The sequence below is a fragment of the Culex pipiens genome, chromosome 2 (assembly GCF_016801865.2).
Source record: "Culex pipiens pallens isolate TS chromosome 2, TS_CPP_V2, whole genome shotgun sequence".
Lineage (NCBI taxonomy): Eukaryota > Metazoa > Arthropoda > Insecta > Diptera > Culicidae > Culex > Culex pipiens.
Window position 1 is genome coordinate 91,814,998 of NC_068938.1, and position 23,250 is coordinate 91,838,247.

At 35.1% G+C, this 23,250-nt stretch overlaps 1 protein-coding gene across 4 annotated transcripts in view; it reads left to right on the forward strand.

Annotated features, from left to right (window-relative positions):
• Nucleotides 1–982: 982 nt before the first annotated feature.
• LOC120428532 (ATP-citrate synthase-like) overlaps nt 983–23,250 on the forward strand; it is an 82,611-nt gene continuing 60,343 nt past the window's right edge. For 3 of the 4 annotated variants that reach the window (XM_052709156.1, XM_052709158.1, XM_052709159.1), the window contains exons 1-2: nt 983–1,181; nt 8,411–8,448. The gene's annotated coding sequence lies outside the window, so the exon portion shown is untranslated. The remainder of the gene's footprint in view (nt 1,182–8,410; nt 8,449–23,250) is intronic. The other variant, XM_052709157.1, reaches the window with a different exon arrangement.

Sequence of the window (23,250 nt, forward strand, 5' to 3'; positions counted from 1 at the left end):
GCTCACTCCAAGTATAAACATACATTGACGTTAGCAAGATACACTATTTGTTTACAAATTCACATTGGCCCAATTAGGTACTAAAGCCCTATGTAAATTTTCATGTAAAACGGTAAAAAAACACGATTAAAACCCATTTCTGATCACTTTTTTTTCATTTCAATGCAAAAAAAATATTGACAAGACAACATTTTTTTTAAGGATCAAGTTGGACCTTCTTGACAGGCGTGAAATATTTTTTTAAATATTTAATTAAAAATCCATTTTAAATCCTTTGTGGTCGTTCAGAGGGTCATTGTACTCGTTGTGAACAATAATATCGCAAATTTAAGCTTAATTTTAGGACTAAATTACTTTTTTTTTTTATAAAAACAAATTTTTCGCTCTACAGTGTCTACAGCGAGATTCCTACTCGAAACTAGGTGTCCGACGGCTTGATTGATGCGGTAATTGCAAACCTCTTTTTACACCTTAGCTCCCATCCACCCCGGGATTCAAACTGACAACCTTTGAATTATTAGTCCAACTGCCTGCCAGGTGCCGACTCCTGCACCTGGACTGAGCTAACGACCTAACCTCTAGGTTAGACCGGGGCCAACATTTACTTCCCCGTCCGAAGAAAGGCGTGATCTCGTCTCAAAAAAATGTTACCGTGAGCTTCTGGGATCGAACCCAGGCTTACTGGGTGAGAGGCAACCACGCTTACCTCTACACCACCGGTCCCGGATTTTAGTTTAAAATTATTCCTTTTATTAATTTTGTAAATAAAACGCATTAAACTCCTAAATAGGTTTTGAGATTTTACTCATTCCTGAGTAGATTCGGCTTTGATCGAAATAGAGTGGTTATAACTCCAAAATGGGTCATTCTGAATGTGCGTGTACCTCACCCGCTCGCTCTCTTTCTCTCTCTAACGCAACAAAAACAACAACACTCGCGCGCCTCATCGCACGAGAGCAGCCACAAACCCGGAGAGAGTCTCCTCCATTTGTCAGTTCGTTTCGGTCTCGGTCGTCGTCGGACGGTGAATGAGGTTTCAGTTTTTCGGGCTAAAATCAATCCGCGAGTGAAATTTTTTTATTGTGTGTGACCAAAAGAAAGTTTTGACAACTCTCTTCCGGAAACCGAGGAATCTCTGCCTCCATCGTTGTTGGCGGAACCCGGCCCAGCGCACCTTGCAGGTACGTGTCCACGTCACGGCGACGTCGCGCCGGAAGTTCGGGATTCGCCGGAGCAGGAAAAACAATTGATTTTTCGGCGGAGAGATGGCCACTTGGCTTGCTGCTCTTCGGTTCGTTCTCCGGGGCGGGCGGATTTTTACTGTTACTTCTTGGGGCGGTTGCATAAATTAAAAGGCCTGTGAAATGCATGAAAATCGAGGAGCCGACTGGTGAAATTTACATTTCAGTTCCCACTAGACGGATTGAAAAAAAGGCGAAAATGTAAAAAGAATCGACGAAAGAGTCGAAAGAATTTTGCTCCACGACGAAGCACGCAAAAAACCCGAGGAGGAAAGTTTGCTTGTGGTCTTCAACAACTCTCTTTTGGCTCTCTCTCTGGTCTTGGGTTGGGGCTTTTATTTGCGTCGCGGCGGTATTCGTGAAGTAAATACAACGGCAATGTTTTTCCCCCTACTCGAGTGCGTGTGTGCCACCTAATGGCCACGGCAGGTTTGTGACGTGTTGGCCGAAACGAAATTGGGTTGGGGAAGCTGGGGTTCAAATTTAAGATTAAATCTTGGAACCCATTTTTGCCTTCCACACTGAGGAAAGGCTATAAAATAACTAAAAAAATGAACTTCTTAATTAGACCTCCTACTCGTATGTACCTATATCGATTCAGAATCAAATTCTCAAAATTTTTAGAATTTTATTGATCAAAATAATCCTAAATTATTTTTTAAAGGTTACTGGCTGAACCAATGTTGACCTTTAATGGTCTCATTCGATCCGTCTGCGAATCCATTAAGTCACTATCTGTAAATTATGATATTGATTCTAGTAGTTCAAAAGTTATGTTTCAAAAACTATTTGAGCGAAGGTCTGAAAGATTGTAAAAAGGTTGGTTTTTGTAAGCAAACCTGTCATGCTATATATTTTTAGAAAGGTATTTAACGTGAAGACTTCCATCATTGTCATGATTTCAAGTTCAAAGATATAAATTTAGCGTCGCTTTCAATATTTTGACCAAATTCCTTCAGTTGTTTAGAATCGTGCCCTACACATGCTGATTCCTTTTGGTAACGATTACCCCATTCCTTGTAAAGTTATGGAAATCATCATTTCGTCGCCGTCGTGCTAACTTGTCGTACGTGCATTTTGGGCCAAATTGAGTTAAGAACGCTATTTTGTGCAGCTCACAATGCCTCACCTTTTGACCTTCACAGATCCCCAAAATTCGATTTCAATCCTGAGATATTCAATGAAAACCGAAAAAACTCCGTGCATTGTTGTCACTTTACATATGAAAGTAGTTTCAATCTTGTCGTGCTATCTTGTCGCTCCCTGAAAATTGATGTAAGTGCGACAACTGGCCAAAGGGATTTCAGGTCAGAACGCGTTTGACGCACGTACAAGTTAGACTACCGTAAACATTTGTAATTATAACTCGGGACTCCAGCAACCAACTTCAACCAAACTTCGGGACAATGCACAGAATGGTCAGCCAAACAAAACGTGTTTGTTATTGTTTACATTGCGTGCTCTAGTTTTTGTTTATTCAAGGTCAAACATTAAAACGCGTTTTTCTCGGAACGTCGAAATGGCGGGTGCGACAAGATAGCACGACGACGTCGATTTATTAATGATTGATTAACGTGAAGACTTCCATCATCGCCATGATTTTTTGTTCAAAGATATAAGTTTTGCGTCCCCATCAATATTTTGACAAAATTCCTTCTACAAGTTGTTTAGAATAGTGTCCTACACATGCTGATACATTTTGGTAACGATTATCCCATTCCTTGCTAAGTTAAGTAATGACTGTACCACAAAATTATATAAATTTTGAAGCGCAATTGATTTAGATCAAAAATTCCTTCAGTGGCTTCAAGAAGGCAACAACCGGCACATGCTGATTCATTTTGGTGCAGAAATTCGTTAAATTGAATTTAATATAGAGAATTTAAGAGTGATGATCAATTTTCTTCGAAAATGATCAACGGCTTCACCTTAATGACGTCAATGATTGTACCACAAAATAATATAAATGTTTAAACGCATTTGATTTAGATCGAAAATTCTTTCAGTGCCTTAAAGAACTCAACACCCGGCACATGCTGATTCCTTTTGGTGCTGAAATTCGTTAAATCGAATTTAGTACAGAATATTTTATAGTGATGATCAATTTTCTCCGAAAATGATCAACGGCTTCACCTTAAAGACCTTTCCAACGAGCCTAAAAGATTGAAGATCTGACAGCCCTATACAATGTTTCGAGCACCTAAGTGTTAATTACGCACTTTATTTTGGCCGGATCTAAGATATTTGGGTGAAAATTATGTTCATACGACCCATCGTTGGATGAGTTATCAATAGACCTTTCCAACGAGTCCAAAAAATTGGAGTTCTGGCAACTTTATCAAAAGTTATAAGCACTTAAGTGTTATTTTTACACCTTTTTGATTTCGGTAGATCGTGCTAGATTTTCCTGAAATAATTCGCTGGCGCCGAACTGTCAAAAATTGATCGCGGTAGTAACTTAAATATCTACCCTATCTACCACATTTTTTTTGTGTGACACATTGATCACACAAGATGAATTGATAGATTTTTGACAGTTGGAAGCTTTCATTTTTTTCAAGAAAATCTACTACGATCTACCAAAATCAAATCTGTTTAACAATATGGCTCGGATCTCTGATATTTTGATGAAAATGATGTCCGGATTAAAAATGGGCGCATTGTTGGATGAGTATCCAAAATGTTTAAGATTTTACTTTTACTGAGGAAAGGCTATAAAATCACTCAAAAAATGAACTTCCTTATTTGACCTCCTAGACCCACCTTCACGTATACAAAAGAAAAAAAATAAGTGTGCACTGGATTATCCCGGCACTGGTTCAACCGATTTTGTCTGTTTTGGTCTCATTCGATACGTCTTGGGGTCCCATAAGTCGCTATTGAAAATTATAAATTTTAGTTAAGTACTTCAAAAGTTCTGCTAAAAAACGATTTTGACTAAAGTCCGAAAGATTGTAAAAGGGTGGTTTTTGTAAGAAAATCCGACTTGTTATACATTTTTAGAAAAGTATTTAAAAGACCTTTCTAACGAGTCCAAAACATTGAAGATCTGACAACCCTATCAAATGTTATAAGCATTTAAGAGTTATTTATACACTTTTTTGAAGCCGGATCTCAGATACTTTGGTGAAAACTTTGCCCGGATCTATCATGCAACCCGATGTAAGATAAGTAATCAAACTACCTTTCCAACGCGCCTAAAAGATTGAAGATCTTACAACCCTATCCAAAGTTATGAGAACTTAAGTGTCCATTATGCACTTTTTTAAAGTCTCTCAAATATTTGGTGAAAATGTTGTTCTGATCAATCATGCGACCCATCGTTAGGTGCGTAATCAAAAGACCTTTCCAATGAGTACAATAGGTTGAAAATCTGACAACCCTATCAAAAGTATATTAATGTGAGGAAGGCACCAACAACCTTGAGTTGGATAAAGTAACGTTTTTTTTAATTGTAATGTTTTTATACGTTCAATCTAATATCTCTAAACTCTCTGTTAGTCTGACAAATCCTAACTGAAGAAAGGCTTTAAATCATACGAAATATGACCTATGGAGCAACATTTGAAAAGGGCGCATAAACATTTTGACAGCTGGAATTATTTGGCAAATTCCGAGACAACGGGTGACTATTTAACAAAACCAGCAGCTTTAAAAAGGTGGCAATGAAGGCCAGCTATTTTTTTACATTTCGAGTTTTCTTAAAAAGTAGGAAGGCTACAATGCATGTTTGCAACAACTTAGGATGTTTTGAGCATGAGCATGAGAGACCACCCATGGTTGTCCTTCTCCGTTGCTGAACAGAACCGTAATATCCTTTCAGCAGTACTGATCATAGGCTTCGACTATCAAGTGGTATTTCCCTTATCAACAGCATGTATGAACGCGCTGAAAAGATAAAACACCATGATTGCCAAAACAAGATCAGTTGCGAGTAGGTAACAGTCATTGGCCACCTGCGTGGTGCGAGCTCTGTCGTCGTTTTCACACCAGCTCAAACTGTCAAAATTGCACCAGCGTTTCAAGGCTTACGACGCTCATGGTATGGCAGATTTTCAAATCAAAATATATTATTTCAAAGTTTTTTTTTAATTTTAATAGGCTTTTCATGAATTTTTATACTTATAAATTTGAAGTTGTCAAATTTGTTTATGTCAAGCGTCGTGTGTGTACCGGGTTCGATTTAGCTTTGAGCTACACAGAAAAAAAAATCATGGTAATATTACATCTGGGAAGTGGTACATTTTTTATGTCAGAAAAAATGTGTAATTTTACCTCTAAAAATGTGTAATTTTACATCTTTTCTGGTGTAATGTCGCTTTTTCAGTCTAAATTGAGGTAAAATTACATCATAAAAGAGGTAATATTCAACCTTCCAAAATTACACCTTCCAAATTTACACAATTTTTTTCTGTGTATTTCGTTTGGCAATTCTAAACCGATCAAAGAAATTGTTTGAAAAAATCGTTGTTTTGTGAGTTATGTTTAGTCTTTTGTAATTTGTGAATCAAATCTGGATTTGTTTCAAATTCTTGATGGCCGCGATCTGCGTGAAACGTTTGGTTAAACGTGGTTTCAATTTTGCGAAATTCAATCTGTTGTTAATGGTGGAGAAAAAGAACAACTGTGTAAATACATTTAAATATGATCATAAATAAAAAAAATCAAAATCAAACCATCCACATTAACGACCCCCGGGTCTTTTGTGGTCTCTATTGCAAGTTTCTGCTCGAACCTAGGAGTCCGAAGGCTTGAATGGGGAGAGCACCCAAACCTCTTTCTACTCTAAGGAACCTTCCACCCCAGTATTTGAACTGACGACCTTTGGATTGCGAGTCCAACCGCCACCAGCGATTCCGCCGGAGTAGGCTTGGTTTGGTGTGTTGTTTGTACTTATGGCATGGAGACGACTCCTACACCTGGAATGACTTAACGGCCTTACAACCAAGGCCGGGACCGACATTTTACTTCCTCATCCGATGGAAGGTTGCAGCAGATGGGAATCGAACCCAGAATCATCCGCTTACAAAGCGGACAGCGTAACCATTCGGCCACGCACTGCCACTGCCAAGTTCATAGTGAATAAATTCAGCCCCTTAAAAAAAAAAAAACATTAAAAAAAGTGTGATAAAATTTACATGATATCACTTTGATATCTGTCTTACCATAATTTTCTATGTACCTTGACCATAACTGACAGCTCGCACGACCTAGTTGGCCACCAACGGCGCCCGCCATGTCAGTTTCTAGATCTCGATTTTAAGGGACGGGAATGTTAGTTAGCGCAGGTTGCTACTAGGGCAGCTGATTTACTCTGTGCTTACACCCCACGAGCGCCAGGAACCTGAAAACTTGTTAGTAGGATAGGGTGTTTGGTCAGGATTCATCATAGAAGATGATGATGCGACCCAAAATCATAGTGTTTGTTGAAAGGTATTATATTTTATTCTCAAGGCAAACAATCGGATGCTGCGGATGAGACACTTCCCGTTTAACTGTTGTTAAATTTTTAGTGAAATGGTTTAATCTTAGACAGCCGGCTGTGGAAAGATAAAACCAAATAATTTTTATTTATAGAATGAGGTGTTAAACGCAATGCTGCAATTATAGCGTAGTCTGATTTTTAATTATATAATCATTTAGTTCATGAATTTGTTACGGAATAGACGCGACGAACTCAACCATCAAGTGCCTTCCGATCTTCTGTTAGCTAGATAAGGTATTGATTTTCGTTGCCTCTCGAGCTACGATGCTATGTTGAGGGCTTAAAATACAAACAACCGACGTCGAGCCCTCCGAGCTACGGAGCTATGGGAATAATTTTCAAGATCGATCTTGTTTTATAACCACAGCGCGACTCACTCCTGATTTTCACGATCCCGAATACAGCACAAAGCGAACACCGCAAAAATCTATCTCACAATCCTGATTTGTTTTTTTTTTTTCTTTTATTCATTTTTTTTTGCTTTTTTGCACACAAACACAACCATAATTGTATAATTTCCTCCAACCAACGCGTCCCTTCATTCTTGCAGGCACAATCCTGATTTTTTTCTTCACTTTGCACACAAACACAACCATCCGCTTGCACTGGTGGAACATAATCTGAACACAAACAGCGACACAAAAGAGACGAAAATTATCGCGAAAAAACAGGACTGCGCGTCCCCAGAAGCACTGCACTAATCACTTAGGATGTTTTGGGCCATATAAAAAGTCTTGAAGTTTAGACCGAGAAGTCTACCGCCGTAACAAGCAAAAGGTCGGCGCTGTTTCCAACGACCCATTTTTTAATGACAGAGATTCTGTCGGACAATCCGAGGTCGTTGGGCAATGTCTGACCTCTAACTCTGAGGCTAGCCAGAGATCAGCGCTTGTTTAATAGAAGAAAATGACATGGTTCATCACTACGGGTCCCGGTCTATGAATCCTAAGATGTTAGTTCGAATTCCACCTGATTTAAGTCGTATTTTTAAAATATTCTTTTTTCAATTCCAAAGTTTAAATTTCAAGACGACCAATCAGGGCTAAGATTCCTAAACCTTCTGCTTGTGAGACAACATGCCTGATACAAAATTAATTTACTAAATAAATTTGTGGTCAAGCTTAGCGCACCCCACTCTCTGGCTATGATCCGAAGCACACGATGTTTGTGTGTATTTCGTTACTTGCACTTGAGTTTGCGTGTATTCGCGTGCCACCACACAAACCAACCAGTTACACCTTTCGCGGAGAGATTAGGAAATTTCTCGAGTGGACTGCGCGCGACCCATTATGGAAGATTCGGTCAATTGACACGGTTTTGGGTGTAGATAAGCTAGCGCACGGAAGTGCGTTTGAATTTCATACAAAATTGGCAAACTTCTCCAAAGAGGTCACATTTTTGCCTGCTGACTGGTTCAAAATGCCGGCTCACCAACACTGCTTAAAATCGAGCTGCTCTGCAGGTATGCGCGAGGTTTGGTGGCGGGGTACAAAAATGTGACCACATGTAAACATTGGCGTGGCAAGTTATTGAAATATACCAGCTTGCGTAAGCTTAAAGAGGGATTTGCATTTTGGAACGAAACGGTGCTTGCCGAGGCAGATTTTGAAATATGACCGGACATTGCCTGGTTGACAAAGTCATATTTATCGAGGTGTTTTTCTTTCTGTTTTTTTCTTTGCAGAACTCAACAACTTGACGAAGCGTTTCGCTGATCAACAGGTACGTCCCCAAAGCTGTGAGGGCAATCACCGTGGCACCGTGATCGTCGTGGGTACATGTTTGTAGCGTTACGTAATTTATAGACGATACTGTCCAAAAAAACTCGCGACCAATATCCAGAGCCGAGATATCGATTCCGCTGTGTGCGCGAGACTTGAATGAAGAGCACACATCGCTGCAGAATTCGCGCACGTGGTAGTACTGCTGCTGCTGGTGTTTGTGTGAGTCTGTAGATCCTCGTCCAACCCGCCAAGACATTGGCGGATTGGATATCGTACGAGATGTGGCCTGATGTTGAGAGCGTCAGCCAGAGAGAGAAACGGATTTGTTGTTGTTTGTTAATGGACGGCTCAACCGAACGCCCGTTGTCAAGAGCTGTAGCTCACATAATGATGTTGATCGTCGTCGTCTTCATATTACGAGTACGACGACGTACGCGAAATTGAGGTGGTGTGCGCGTTTGTCACGTTGGCCACGACGACGACGCGACCTGTGCCGGCACAATAACCCATCATGAATCGGCGTTTAAAGTGTTGTCGCTTTTTTGTTTACATCTGCTGCTGCGGACCTGAGCTGCCGTCGCCGATCTTTGCTACTTTGCTCGGTGGGTAATAACGCTTAATGTGATCATACGAACACACAAAATGTGCCGTAACGATCCCGAGGGTTGATTTTGCTCGTAAATTAATAGAAAATACGCTGGGGAACAACACTTAGAGGCTTTGTTGGTAAATTCCGGTTTTGGTAAACGAGGTCCGAAGGTCAACCCATGAAAAAAAGGATAGTTCTCTTTGATGAGCTTGAGGCAAAAAAGTTTATCGGGATTTTGGTTATTCCTGCCAGTTAAGTACAGTATTTTTTCATCATACTTGTGCGAAGTCAATGATTACAGAACTTTACAAACACCGTGAACTCTATAATTTTGAAAAGATTTTTACGGAACCCGATATCGTAAGTTTAAGTAAGAATTAAAAAAAAATCAGAAAAAAGTATCCCTTTTTGCCTTCTTACTGAAGAGAGGCTATAAAATCACTCGGATAATGATCTTTTAATTTGACCCCTAGACCTATCTTCATTTATACTTATCGACTCAGAATCGAATTCTGAGCGAATGTCTGATCAAAAATATGCAAATGATTTTCTCGGCTTAGGCTGAACGAACTTTGTCCGGATGTGGTAAGGCTTAGGGTCCTACAACTTGACATTGATAATTGAAAAGTTTCTTTAAGTTGTTGAAAAGTTATGATAAAAAATACTATTGAGACGACTACAAAAAGCAGGGTTGTTACGGACGGCGCGGATCGCGCGGATGGCGCGTTTCGCGCGGATAGCGCGGATCTGGCGCGGATTTGCTGGCTAATTTTGCTCAGGCGCGGATTTCGCGCGGATGGCAATTTTGATAAATAAATTAATTGAGAGCGATAGAATTACTTTCAAGTTATTAAGAAAAATATTATCAGGAATTACGATAATTAGTTTTTTCCTTTGAGTGCAATATATTTTTCATTAATTGAATTTTCTTCTGAAAATGTTTGTTTGTATTTTCTTAGTACGAAACGTCGAAAAATTAAGATGCAGATTATGTAGAAATTATTTTTTATATGTTTCTTGTCATTTCCTACCATCTTTGGCTCTGAATGAGTTTTGAGTAATGATTTTTAACCTTATTTAATTTTAATTTTATACTGAATTTATTCAATTTTTAATGTTGTAAATCAAATATTACAAACTTTTCCCGAAGATATAGACATTAGAATGTGTAACAAAAACTATTATTGGGGCTTTTTTCTGGTGGGCGCCAAATATGAGCTTGATTGAACGTAACAGAAGCTGGCCTCCACTTTTGAACTTTAGATGGAATTTAATCGTAGAATATTTTTCTAAATTTAAACATTCTTGGCGAAAATAAAAAGATCAGAACATTCCAAATTCAAAGCTTCAGAAATTCAAAAATTCGAAACTTTTTTTTGTTTTAATAGTTGTTTTAACGACAAAAATCTAGATACATATTATTATTTTTTCGAAATTTCTAAAAGTGTAATTTAAAAAATCTAAAATTTCAAAATTCAAAATTTTAGAAATCTGAAATTCAAAATACAAAAAATTTGAAAATTAAAAAAAACTAAATTAAAAAGTCAAAATTTATAAACTAAAAAACAAAAATTCAAAACAATATAGAAAACAACAAAAATAATTCTCAAATCTAAAATACTGTTAGTATTCTTAAGCTTTTAAATTATCAAATTCCAAAATTTTATAATTCTCTGTTCTTAAATTCTTAAATTCTTAAATTTTTAAATTCTTAAATTCTTAAATTCTTAAATTCTTAAATTCTTAAATTCTTAAATTCTTGAATTCTTAAATTCTTAAATTCTTAAATTCTTAAATTCTTAAATTCTTAAATTCTTAAATTCTTAAATTCTTAAATTCTTAAATTCTTAAATTCTTAAATTCTTAAATTCTTAAATTCTTAAATTCTTAAATTCTTAAATTCTTAAATTCTTAAATTCTGAAATTCTTAAATTCTTAAATTCTTAAATTCTTAAATTCTTAAATTCTTAAATTCTTAAATTCTTAAATTCTTAAATTCTTAAATTCTTAAATTCTTAAATTCTTAAATTCTTAAATTCATAAATTCTTAAATTCTTAAATTCTTGAATGCCAGAATTTTTGAAGTCATATTTTATGTTAGAGATTTTGAGATTATGAGAAGAAAATATATCTCGAGTTTTTTTTGAAAAGGTCCTATAAACAAAATTTTCACTTTTTGCTTTTTGGGTGTTTTTGAATACCCCTGACTCAAGGCGGTTCTAAAAACACCCAAAAAGCAAAAATTTAAAATTTTGTTTATAGGACCTTTTCAAAAAAAACTCTAGATATTAAATATCGGAAATTAAATTTCTTTCGTAGTGAAATTTTAGCGTGGATTCTGGATTAAAAACTGTATAAAAGTTCGTAGATTTTGAATTTTTGGACTTTTGAAATTTAAAATTTTATAATATTAACATTTTAGATTTTGATTAAGGCCGTTGCAAATATTTTTTGAAGTTTATGTCCCTCGACTCTGAACAAAGTCGAGGGGGGGGGCAAAAAAATAAAAAAGTATTAAAATTGAAATTCCGAGCCATAGTTTCAACATTTTAATGAAAAAAGTGTTTTTAAATGCTTTATACACCTGTCCAGTTGTTGTGCCATCATTAGTTTTCAAAATATCTAAGTATTGACAAAATTTTTATTTTTTGCGAAATTTTTTTTTTTTGTGGTGCTGTACATTGGAATTTCATAAAAATTCAAAACATTTTTAAACAAGCCCAAACATGCTAAATATGATTATCAATGCAGAAAAATGCATTTTAGAATGTTTTCAGTTGATTAGACTTCTATTTTCATGGAAATTTTGAAGTTTTTTAGAAAAATATTTGTTTTGCCCCCTGATTTTCAGACCTTTTTTGAAGGGGGGGGGGTGACATAAACTTTAAAAAATATTTGCAACGGCCTTATTTTTGAGCCTAAATTTTTGAAGTTAAATTTTTAGGTTTTTAATTTTGTATTTTTTATTTTGAAGATTTTTTTTCATGACCCTTGCCTTGACCGTCTCTTGAGGTATTTTAAAAAATGGATTTATTGCTTTCATTCTTTTGGAGCCTTTAAACATAAAACGAGTTTTTTTTTATCAAATTCATTCTGTATAAGTTTTTTTTTCATAAAAAAAATAAAATTTCTTAAATGATGGCCGCGATGTTTTTTTATATGGCGCGGATTTCGCGCGGTTTTGGAATTTAGGTCGGCGCGGATTCTGCGCGGATTTTTTTTTCGACTCTCCCGTAACAACCCTGAAAAAGGATGATTTTCTACATAACCTCAAATGTTCTGGGCCATGAAAGAGCTGTGCAGAGGGTTGTCATTTTCTTCAAAGGCGGTATCTTTATTCTCTTGACAAAAATTCTGCAGTTTTGTTAAATCAGACGAAATCAGTATATGAATGCCATTTTCAAACTATTTTTTTACCTTCCAAAATTACTCCTCCTAAATTTACACTATTTTTTACTACGTATGTTTGATTAATTTAAAAAAAAAACAGGAAAAACAAGTTTTTTGAGTGATTTTCAAAGTCAAATTTTAATCATGGTGAAATTTTCGGGACATTCTCCTAATCGAATGGGGTGAATAAAACCCAACTCCATCAGTAAAGACTGGCGTAAGGCGCCTGCTCAGCCATCATGCCGATGAAGAATGGAAAAGATAAACGCATATATGCACAGTAAAAAAATCATGGAAATATTACATCTGGGAAGGGGTACATCTTTTATGTGCTGAAAATGTGTAATTTTTCCTCTGAAAATATGTAATTTTACAACTTTTCTCATGTAATATCACTTTTTTAGTCGAAATTGATGTGAAATAACATCATAATTGAGGTAATATTCAACCATCCAATATTACATCTTCCAAATTTACACAATCTTCTACTATGTTAGCTTGGCATTTCGGTCAAGTAGGTTTCCCATACTCAGGTTGCAATATTACATAAAATTACGTAAAAAAATATAAAATTTATTTTACATCTAGGCCTTTTACATGCAGCTGGAATACTGCTTTTTGCTGTGTATTTGAAAACATAATTTTCAAAAAAAAGAACATAAGTATAACAAAATTATAACAGTTATCTGCTACTAAAAATTTGCAAAATTTCATTGAATTCATGTTTTTTTCCTTTTTTTAAGTTGCATGTGTAATTTAATTTTACAACTTTTCTCATGTAATATCACTTTTTTAGTCGGAATTGATGTGAAATAACATCATAATTGAGGTAATATTCAACCATCCAAAATTACATCTTCCAAATTAACACAATCTTTTACTGTGTTAGCTTGACATTTCGGTCAAGTAGGTTTCCCATACTCAGGGTGCAATATTACATAAAATTACGTAAAATAATGTAAAATTTATTTTACATCTAGGCCTTTTACATGCAAATGGAATACTGCTTTTTTTGCTGTGTATTTAAAAACATAATTTTCAAAAAAATAACATAAGTATAACAAAATTATAACAGTTATCTGCTACTAAAAATTTGCAAAATTTCATTGAATTCATGTTTTTTTTCCTTTTTTTAAGTTGCATGTGTAATTTAATTTTACAACTTTTCTCATGTAATATCACTTTTTTAGTCGAAATTGATGTGAAATAACATCATAATTGAGGTAATATTCAACCATCCAATATTACATCTTCCAAATTTACACAATCTTCTACTATGTTAGCTTGGCATTTCGGTCAAGTAGGTTTCCCATACTCAGGTTGCAATATTACATAAAATTACGTAAAAAAATATAAAATTTATTTTACATCTAGGCCTTTTACATGCAGCTGGAATACTGCTTTTTTGCTGTGTATTTGAAAACATAATTTTCAAAAAAAAGAACATAAGTATAACAAAATTATAACAGTTATCTGCTACTAAAAATTTGCAAAATTTCATTGAATTCATGTTTTTTTTCCTTTTTTTAAGTTGCATGTGTAATTTAATTTTACAACTTTTCTCATGTAATATCACTTTTTTAGTCGGAATTGATGTGAAATAACATCATAATTGAGGTAATATTCAACCATCCAAAATTACATCTTCCAAATTAACACAATCTTTTACTGTGTTAGCTTGACATTTCGGTCAAGTAGGTTTCCCATACTCAGGGTGCAATATTACATAAAATTACGTAAAATAATGTAAAATTTATTTTACATCTAGGCCTTTTACATGCAAATGGAATACTGCTTTTTTGCTGTGTATTTAAAAACATAATTTTCAAAAAAATAACATAAGTATAACAAAATTATAACAGTTATCTGCTACTAAAAATTTGCAAAATTTCATTGAATTCATGATTTTTTTCCTTTTTTTAAGTTGCACGTCTTTCTCAGATCTGTGCCTCAAGAATCTAAATTCAACCCTTTTTGATTATAAAATAATAATATAAAAAAAAACAATCGTATTACATTGTACTCTAAACTTTTTAAAAAAATTAATTCTCGTAAATTGTTCAAACCCAAAAAAAAATCTTTAGTTAACACATGGTGCTTTGGTCCTTTTGCAAACCAATTGAAGATTTATTAAATTTAATCAACTTTATTAGTAAATAATCAGTTCACAATGTCGTATTTATTATAACCTAATAGAGTTTTCTAGTTCCTTTCAACTATGATTTGTACTATAGTTCATTTTGATGTAATTGGATATTCTAACAATGGATTTGGCAAGAGAAGGAAAGACAAAAAAAACCTTCTAGATTTGCTAAGAAAAATTATAGAAATAGAAAAGCTTAAAACCAAACCACAGTATGTTTTGTCTTTTAACGTGGAAAAACTTCGCTGCGCAAGACAGCTTACCCGTTGTAGATGTACTTCATCATCAGCTCACTGAGAGCTTGGAAATGTTAAATCAACTTTAAAATTTAAAAAGTTTTAAAGTTTGATCATTAAATTACAGTATCATAAACGAGTTCCACCGTGGTCACGGTAAAACGTAACACTTTTAATTTAAACTTTGATCACCCTTCGGCTGCATCTTATACAACTGGCTAATCGAATGCATTCGGGCGGCAGAAACTCCGTTTTGTAAGCCTATTTCGTTTCACCAGAGTGCTTTCAAGTCGTCGCTGTAACAAACTGAACTCAGGGTGCGGTATGAACGTTGCACCTCTCTCTCTCACTCCACACAGATGCAATATAAATCAACAAAACAATATTTAGTCGGAAAACAACAACGCGCGCACGAGAAACCTGTTTCAAGTCTGGAAAGGCTCAGCGCCCGTTTCGTTGAAGGTTAAAAAAAAGTGATCAGTTTCATTTGGGACCAACGACCATGAAACACTGGCGATTATCTGGCTTGTATTGATTTCGATATTGTAGAATCTAGAACACATTCGATTTTTGCATGTCGAACGGTTGGAACAAGATTAATAGTTATAGGTCATGAGATTGATGTTTATATACAAGACGAGAGCTTAGGTGAGTTCAGTCGGGACGTCCCGACCTAAAACTCATTTGCATCTCCTGAAGGGGTGCAGCTGAGGCGGTTCGAGCCGGCTTATCTAGAGGTCAAACGAAGAGTGAAATCGGACGAGTTTGACGTAGGTCTTTGAAGCGCAATCCTTCCTCGCGTCCAAATCACGCAAATCACGGTTCTTGCTACGTTCAATATACCTACGTCGATGAGGTGTTGTTCCTGAATGTGAGTCCAACCGTATTTGCATTCTACCTTATCTTCCTTCGACCGACTCACGTTTGACCCTCTCCGGGAGCGAGTGGAAGACTCTGCTGGAAGACCACTCGCTCATTTGCGATTAATGGCCAAAAATTCAAATGAAGATTGTTTGCTTGAAGAATTTAAAAAAATGCAAAATTGAAACTGATTGCCCCCTGGTGTGGGGAGATTTCTCGAGGAGCTGTAACACTGGTTTTGGTTTACAAAAGTCATATAAATTTCACTCAAGTACTCATAACTTATTACAGCGTTTCCAGATCTTCAATGTTTACCACACATTCGGAAGGTCTTTTGAACGCCATTCTAAAAATGTTAAGATAGGTTTTATTGCAATAAAAAACATTTTTGGAATCACTCGGACTACAGAAATGATTCTTTCTTGACATAACTTTTGAAGAACTTAATTATATAAATGATTTAGACCATTGCAACCATTTGTCATTGAAAATGTTTCCAGTATTATTATTTATACATTTATTTCATCAATCGTCCAAACCTAAAAAAAAACAGGTGGTTAGCATCGAGGCATTGGTTATTAACATTTTTCTTACCTTTGTTTCTAAAGATCACAATACAAAAACACATTTCAAAGAGGATTTTCTCTCGGCAGAATGCAAACAATATGTCATAAGAGCAATTCCAGCCCAAAACAGGAATTTTTTAGGTACTTTTTTCTCGACCCTCTCCGATTTCAATGAAACTTTGTAGACATGTTATCCTATACTTATATAAGACATTTTTGTGTATATGGAGCTAGTTACACTCGATAATGACATTTGAGAAGGGCGTACGTGTTTTCAATATTTTTGTATTTCGTAATTTAAATATTGCTGTATCTCGAAGCCGTTGCTTCGTATCAAAAAGTGGTCAAAGACAAACTTGTAGGAAATTTGACGGGCTTTCCGAAAAAAAAATACACTGAAAGAAAAAAACACTCCACTTTTATGAGATTTTTTGATTTTTAAGTTTAAAAGTTATATTTGAAGGTGAGCCCACGATTTTTTTTCGCTCATTTTTTTTGTGAAAATAGCCTAAGATGTTACAAAAAGACTCACGAAAAATGCAGGATGGAGCAACTGACCTAAAAAAATACAAAAATCATTTACTGAAACTGATTTTTTGAAAAGTGCTCTAAACGTCAAAATTTTCAAAAGCCGAATACGGGAATCGATTCTCCAGACAATTTTACATAAAAGTATCTATATTGACCGTTGTCCTAAGTCCAATCCTTGTGAAGTTACAGCGGTTTTAAAAATAAAAATGTTGAAAAAATAGGTTTTTTGATGGTTTTTGGCAATTTTTATATGACGGACTTGATTTTTCAGTTTCGAAAATATTTTTACCGAAAAGCTCGTCCAATTTCCCATAAGTTTGTCTTTGACCACATTTCAATTGGATGTATGGGCTTACAGATATAAGCTAATTTATTATCCAGGTTACTTTACTACACTGAAAAAATATTATGTTTTCAGTTATGAGCAATGTTATTAGCTTATATCTTTATGTATGTATTTCATGTATTTCCATCGGGCATCTAATGTTGTCATACTGGCACTTTGGCGCTCAATTACTGCTTCTACAAGGCATTTTCAACTAAAATCTAAAAGGCATTACCCTCAAAAATTTGCGAAATAATGCGTTTGTTAGAAAATACACATTGGATGGAGTTTGAGCCAAATTCTTAACCTCTGGCGGGCTTCGATCCAAAAATTCGCCAAAATCCATGTTTCACCCAAGTTTTGATCTTTAATATCTCCTAAAGTTCAAGAAAATGTTTAAAAAAAGGAATTTATTTAGGGGTCAACTTATGCTGTGTTTAAAGTAAGTAGATTTAAAATGTATCAGACTATACGCGTTTTTTACAATTTAAATGATACACAGCAAAAAAATAGTTAGGGGAAAGTGGGGCAAGTGTAACAAGCTAAGGAAATGCTCGTTATAACCCATTAAAAACGTTAAAAAATCTGTCGGATTTTTTCATAATCATCTTATTCAAAGCCTTGACTAAGACTTTGATAGAACAAGTTTTAAAAAAATCCTGTTTACCTTTTTTTTTACAATTGTTTATCAGTTTTTAAGTACTTTTATGTACTTTTTCCCAATAAAATATGTTGTTGCTGCAAATAGAATTTTTTTCATACTAGAAATCCAGGGTGGGGGACATTTCGCCGAATGTCGTTTCGCCGAGGGTCATTTCGCCGAAGGTCATTTCGCCGAATGTCGTTTCGCCGAATGGGACGTTTCGCCGAATGGGACGTTTCGCCGAAAAGGAAAAAAATGAAAAAAAATTATGAAAAGGACAAAAAATGATTAAACTATTAACCTTACTCCAAAAAAATCAGGATAACTCAGCGGAACAGTTGTCAATAAAGAAGACTTCTTTGTCTCTGCAAACTTTTGCGACAAAAATGAAAAATTTATATAAAAATAAATAGTATGAAAATGAATTTATCATAATCTAACTTGATATTACAAAAAAACTTTTCATAGAATTATCAATAGTTTTGTTACATTTTTGTGTGTTTTTCCATTCTTTAAAACATGAGCAGTTCTTATCATACTTCTTAATGCAAAATTGAATGGCTTGAAAAAGTTTCTGAAAATTGTCTATTCTTTTAAAATCAATATTATTTTTGTTGTGTTTTCACATACTTTTAAAAAAGAGCAGTTCTCTTGATGGTTTTAAGTCTAGTTGTCAGTCTACACAGCTAAAAAAGTAGTAATCCAGCTGCGTTTAAAAGGCCTGGGTGTAAGATAAATATTGCATTATTTTATGCAATTTTATGTAATTTTACACCCTGAAATATGTAGCCCATCAGTATGGGAAACCTACTTGACCGAAATAGCAAGCTCATATATGCGTTTATCCTTACAGCTTTTCATCGGTCTGATGGCCGAGTGGGCTAAGGCGCCAGTCCTTACTGTTGGTGCTGGGTTTGAATCCCGTCGGTTGCAACTTTTTTTTTGTGTTTGCAAAAATTGTACATGCAGTGTGTAATATTAAGTGTTTATTTTGACAAAGGTGATGAGCATTTGTGCGGATTTTTTGCTGTGTAGATCAGAACATGTTTGGAAAAACATCAATTCTTTGAGACATCTTTATCTTTTTAAACATTTTTGTTTGTGTTTTTCCATTCTTTAAAACATGAGCAGTTCTTATCATAGTATTTAATTCGAAATTTTATGACTTTAATAAAAAAGTTTCTGGAAATTGTCTACTCTTTTAAAATTAATAATGATGATTTGGCAAAAAAAAACTTTTCATAGAATCATCAATAGTTTTGTTACATTTTTGTGTGGTTTTACATTCTTTAAAACATGAGCAGTTCTTATCATAGTTTTTAATGCAAAATTTATGGACTTGAAAAAGTTTCTGAAAATCGTCTTTTCTTTTAAAATCGATATGTTTTTTGTGTTTTCACATACTTTTAAAAAAAGAGCAGTTCTTTTGATGGTTTTAAGTGTAGTTGTCAGTCTAGATCAGAACATGTTTGGAAAAACATCAGTTCTTTGAGACATCTTTATCTTTTTAAACATTTTTGTTTGTGTTTTTCCATTCTTTAAAACATGAGCAGTTCTTATCATAGTATTTAATTCGAATTTTAATGACTTCAATAAAAAAGTTTCTGGAAATTGTCTACTCTTTTAAAATTAATAATGTTGTGCTTCCACATTCTTTTAAAAACGAGGAGTTCTTTTGATGGTTTTTAAAGCGAAGTTAACTTTCTTGAACATGTTTTTGAATTTCTTTAAAACATGAGCCGTTCTTTAAAAAATCTGACTTCAATGTACATGTCTGTTGAAATTATCCACTGTTTTTAAAAATATTTTTTTTGTTTCACTCTTTTTCAAACAAATAATTTTGAATATTGTCTGTGAATTTATGCAGCAGTTTTTTAAACAAAAAAAGGGTCTAAAAAATCTATTCTAAAAGAGTTTGCCCCTACAGTAATCTTGTCTTTGTTAAACTTGTTGTAAGTATGGATGTAATTCTTTCTTACTAAAAACAACAACAAAAAAACTCAAAAAGAGCATTTTTTAAATACATGAAATTAAAAACACTTTCTATTAAATAGCATAAGAGAACATCTCTCAACCATTTATACAATGTCGAAATCTTAACAAAAAAACAACCCCCACACAACCCCCTCAGCGTCTACGTGGTTTTTGGATGACCCCCAAACAGTACCTAAAAAATTCGGCGAAATGTCCATTCGGCGAAACGACTTTCGGCGAAACGTACCATTCGGCGAAACGACCTTCGGCGAAACGACCTTCGGCGAAACGACATTCGGCGAAATGTACCAGATCCAGAAATCCATATGGTACACTTGCCCCACCTGAACAAGATTTTTTAAAAGCTCTCAACAAAAATAACTCAAAGTTAAATCATACTTTATAGTAGGTGCAAGTCATTGGTAAAGACACTACTAATCCAGGAAAAATAGCGTTTTGTTAAAATGAGCCTTAAAACGAACCCTAAGCCTTATTTTGTACTTACCAAATATTATAAGAAAACAAAGGTTTGAAAAAAAAACTTAATTAAATCTTATGCCCGTGGCGTTTACGTCGTTTTGGCGGTTATGTGGTAGCAGAATCAGTTAATTGCATTGCTAGCAACAATTCCTCATACTGGAAATAATAAAAAAAAAATTGTTCGTGATTCGATTTTTCGAAGTCTTATATAAACCTTCGGATAATCGAACTTCGGATAATCGAAACTTTGGATAATCGAGGCATCGAATAATCGAGTCTGGACTGTACTATCAAACACAAATATAAACTAAACAAGATAAAAGCAAATTAAAATACATAAAATATAAAAAAAGAGAAATAAAGTGTTTGGTAGAACCAAAGTTGCTTAAAATGACTCATCCTAAATAAAAGAAAAATATGGTGCTTCGAGAAAAAAATATTTTGCGTTAGAGAGTGTTTGAAAATATGTTATTATTATTTGAAAAAACAAAATTGCATAAGCAAGTAATCACATTTTTACGAAACCTAAACTGAAGAACAAAATAAGAAACAATCAAAATTTGAAGCCCATTTGCTGCTGCCAGCAGATAAATCTATATTTAGACGTTCGCTGAATAATGCATGACTTCGAGACTGCAAGCAACTCTTCAAAAATCCCAATTCAGCAAGCGATTGTATGCATGCCGGACAGCCGTACATGTAGGATAAAGACACCTAGTTCCGTTCAATTGTGCAATGTTCTACAAGTTCATCTGCTTCTACCTTATCACGTCAATCTCTGCGTTCAACCTTTGTTCCCCAACGTTAGAGTTTTTCGTCTTCAAACATTCGAGCTGGCAGAAAAAAACGCCTCTCCAAAGAGACCGGATTCAAGCCTATTCAAGCCGATCGATGGAATGACGACGTAAAAGCCATGCATGCTGGTTTATTACCAAATCAAACTAAACTCAACTCGAGAGAACGAGCAAAAATCTGCGCCAGTGACGTCAATGTAACTCGATTTCATGTTTTCGTGTGTTTTTTTTTGTGTCACACTGCAGATCGATAGCAAAACCCAAACTTCATTCTGACGAGCGTCATTAATTGGCACTTGGTGGAAGCCTTACTGAGAAAATTAATCGTGGCCACTTGAATGTTTTCCCTTGAATGAAATCGGGATTAATCCAGTGAACGCGACGACCTTTACGTAACAAGAGAGGGTAACCTGGACGATTGGAGGAGCATCATTCACGATGGCATGATTAGAAAGTTACTAAATTGCATCCTTATCTGTGGCGTTATCAGGCGCTGATGCAAAAGTTGGCCGCTTTATTATTGTTTAGCCTGGATGGGTAAACACTTGAACAGCACTCACTCGTTTGAAGGTTATTATTGGCAAAGATACTTTATGAAAAATGTGGTTCGATTCGCAGAATAGGTTCCTGGTTGCGAACAAACAGTTCCCGCACAATCTCGCCCTCCTTGACAAATTACATAACAAGCACAGAGCCAGAACTCCAGTGAGTTGTAGCTACTACGAGGCCGGCAATCAATGGTGTGATAGAGAGGAGGCAACAGAGAGCAAAATTAAAGCTCAGGTGCAGTAACACGAAAAACGTGTCTTGTCTCATGGTCTAGAACAACCAGGGTGGCAACACAAATATGTTTAATGTTGTATACTGCCGTTCTACGCATAATTGTCCCATGTCATTATTCTGACTTTTTGTCATTTTTAAGTTTATTTTTACGTATACTTTCAGAAAAACACATAAAATATGATACTTTGTTCGGAAACTCATTAAAAACAACATCAAATATGTTTGTCCCATCGTAGTACTTATACGCATAATTGTCCCACCAACTATTTTCTTTCACAAAATCATCAGTTTTACGAAGTGTTGTGTCTTGTTTACCTGTTGTTTAGCAAGAGGATTACAAATAAAAGTGATAAACTGCTAATTGGGGCGATTAGGGACTTATAGGGTGAATGGGGACCCACGGGACAATTATGCGTAGAAACACAAAAAGCGGTCAAAGAATTTCAATCGTGTATTTCTCAGTTGCACTTTTTGCCTTTCTTATAGGTATAGGTTTTACTTTAAGGCAGGACGTCATTTCCATCTTCGTAAATATGTCGATTCAGCATCAATTTTAATCGGAAAAATCGTCAAAAAATAACACTGCATCGATTTTCGACGCTCTATCAATTCACCTTAACAGAACTCGTCTATCTCCAACCCTCGAATTTTGAGAAAATAAATTCCGTGGAGGTCGAGTGATGTTCGTATGTGGTAAAATTTTGCAAAATTTTGTGTCGCGCCGTTCTCAGCTCCCATATATCCGACTTCGATTCTTCTAAATGCAGATGAAAGCTAGTGTGCTGAACCTGGGCGAGTTGCCGCGCAAATTTCGAAATATCCATCTGTTTTCGGATGCGGCCAGACTTTTCAACAAAATACACAGTTTTCAAATGAAAATATGGTCAAATTTTTTCATTTTCATATCTTTTATTTATCTCAAAAATTGCATTTTTCGAGCCCTACAACCTCCCAAATTTTCATCCAGATTCATAATATGGTTCTGGAGTTAGAGCTGTTTGATTGACCTACCATAAGAAAAAAAATCCCTAAAAAAAGGTAAAAGCCCACCTGGTGACCTTCGCCAACATTTTTCATTTCTGATTTTATTCGAAATTTCTTGCTTCATTCATAGTACAGACCATGAGTGAGCATCTGAAACAAATTCGACATCGATCGGCAATCCCGATCAATTTTTAGAACGATTTACTTTTTGCCTTTCTTACTAAAGAAAGGTATAGGTTTTACTTTAAGGCAGGACGTCATTTCCATCTTCGTAAATATGTCGATTCAGCATCAATTTTAATCGGAAAAATCGTCAAAAAATCACACTGCATCGATTTTTGACGCTTCGTCGCCAAATCGACAAGTTGTCAAGTTGAGCTTCGAATACTGGCGCGAGAATGCTGGCGCATATATTTTGTAGCTCGACTTATACTCATTTTGTAGTAGCTTGTCTACCGATGTTTCCTTCAATATGTAAGATATCGTAGCTTTTCGGTTCCT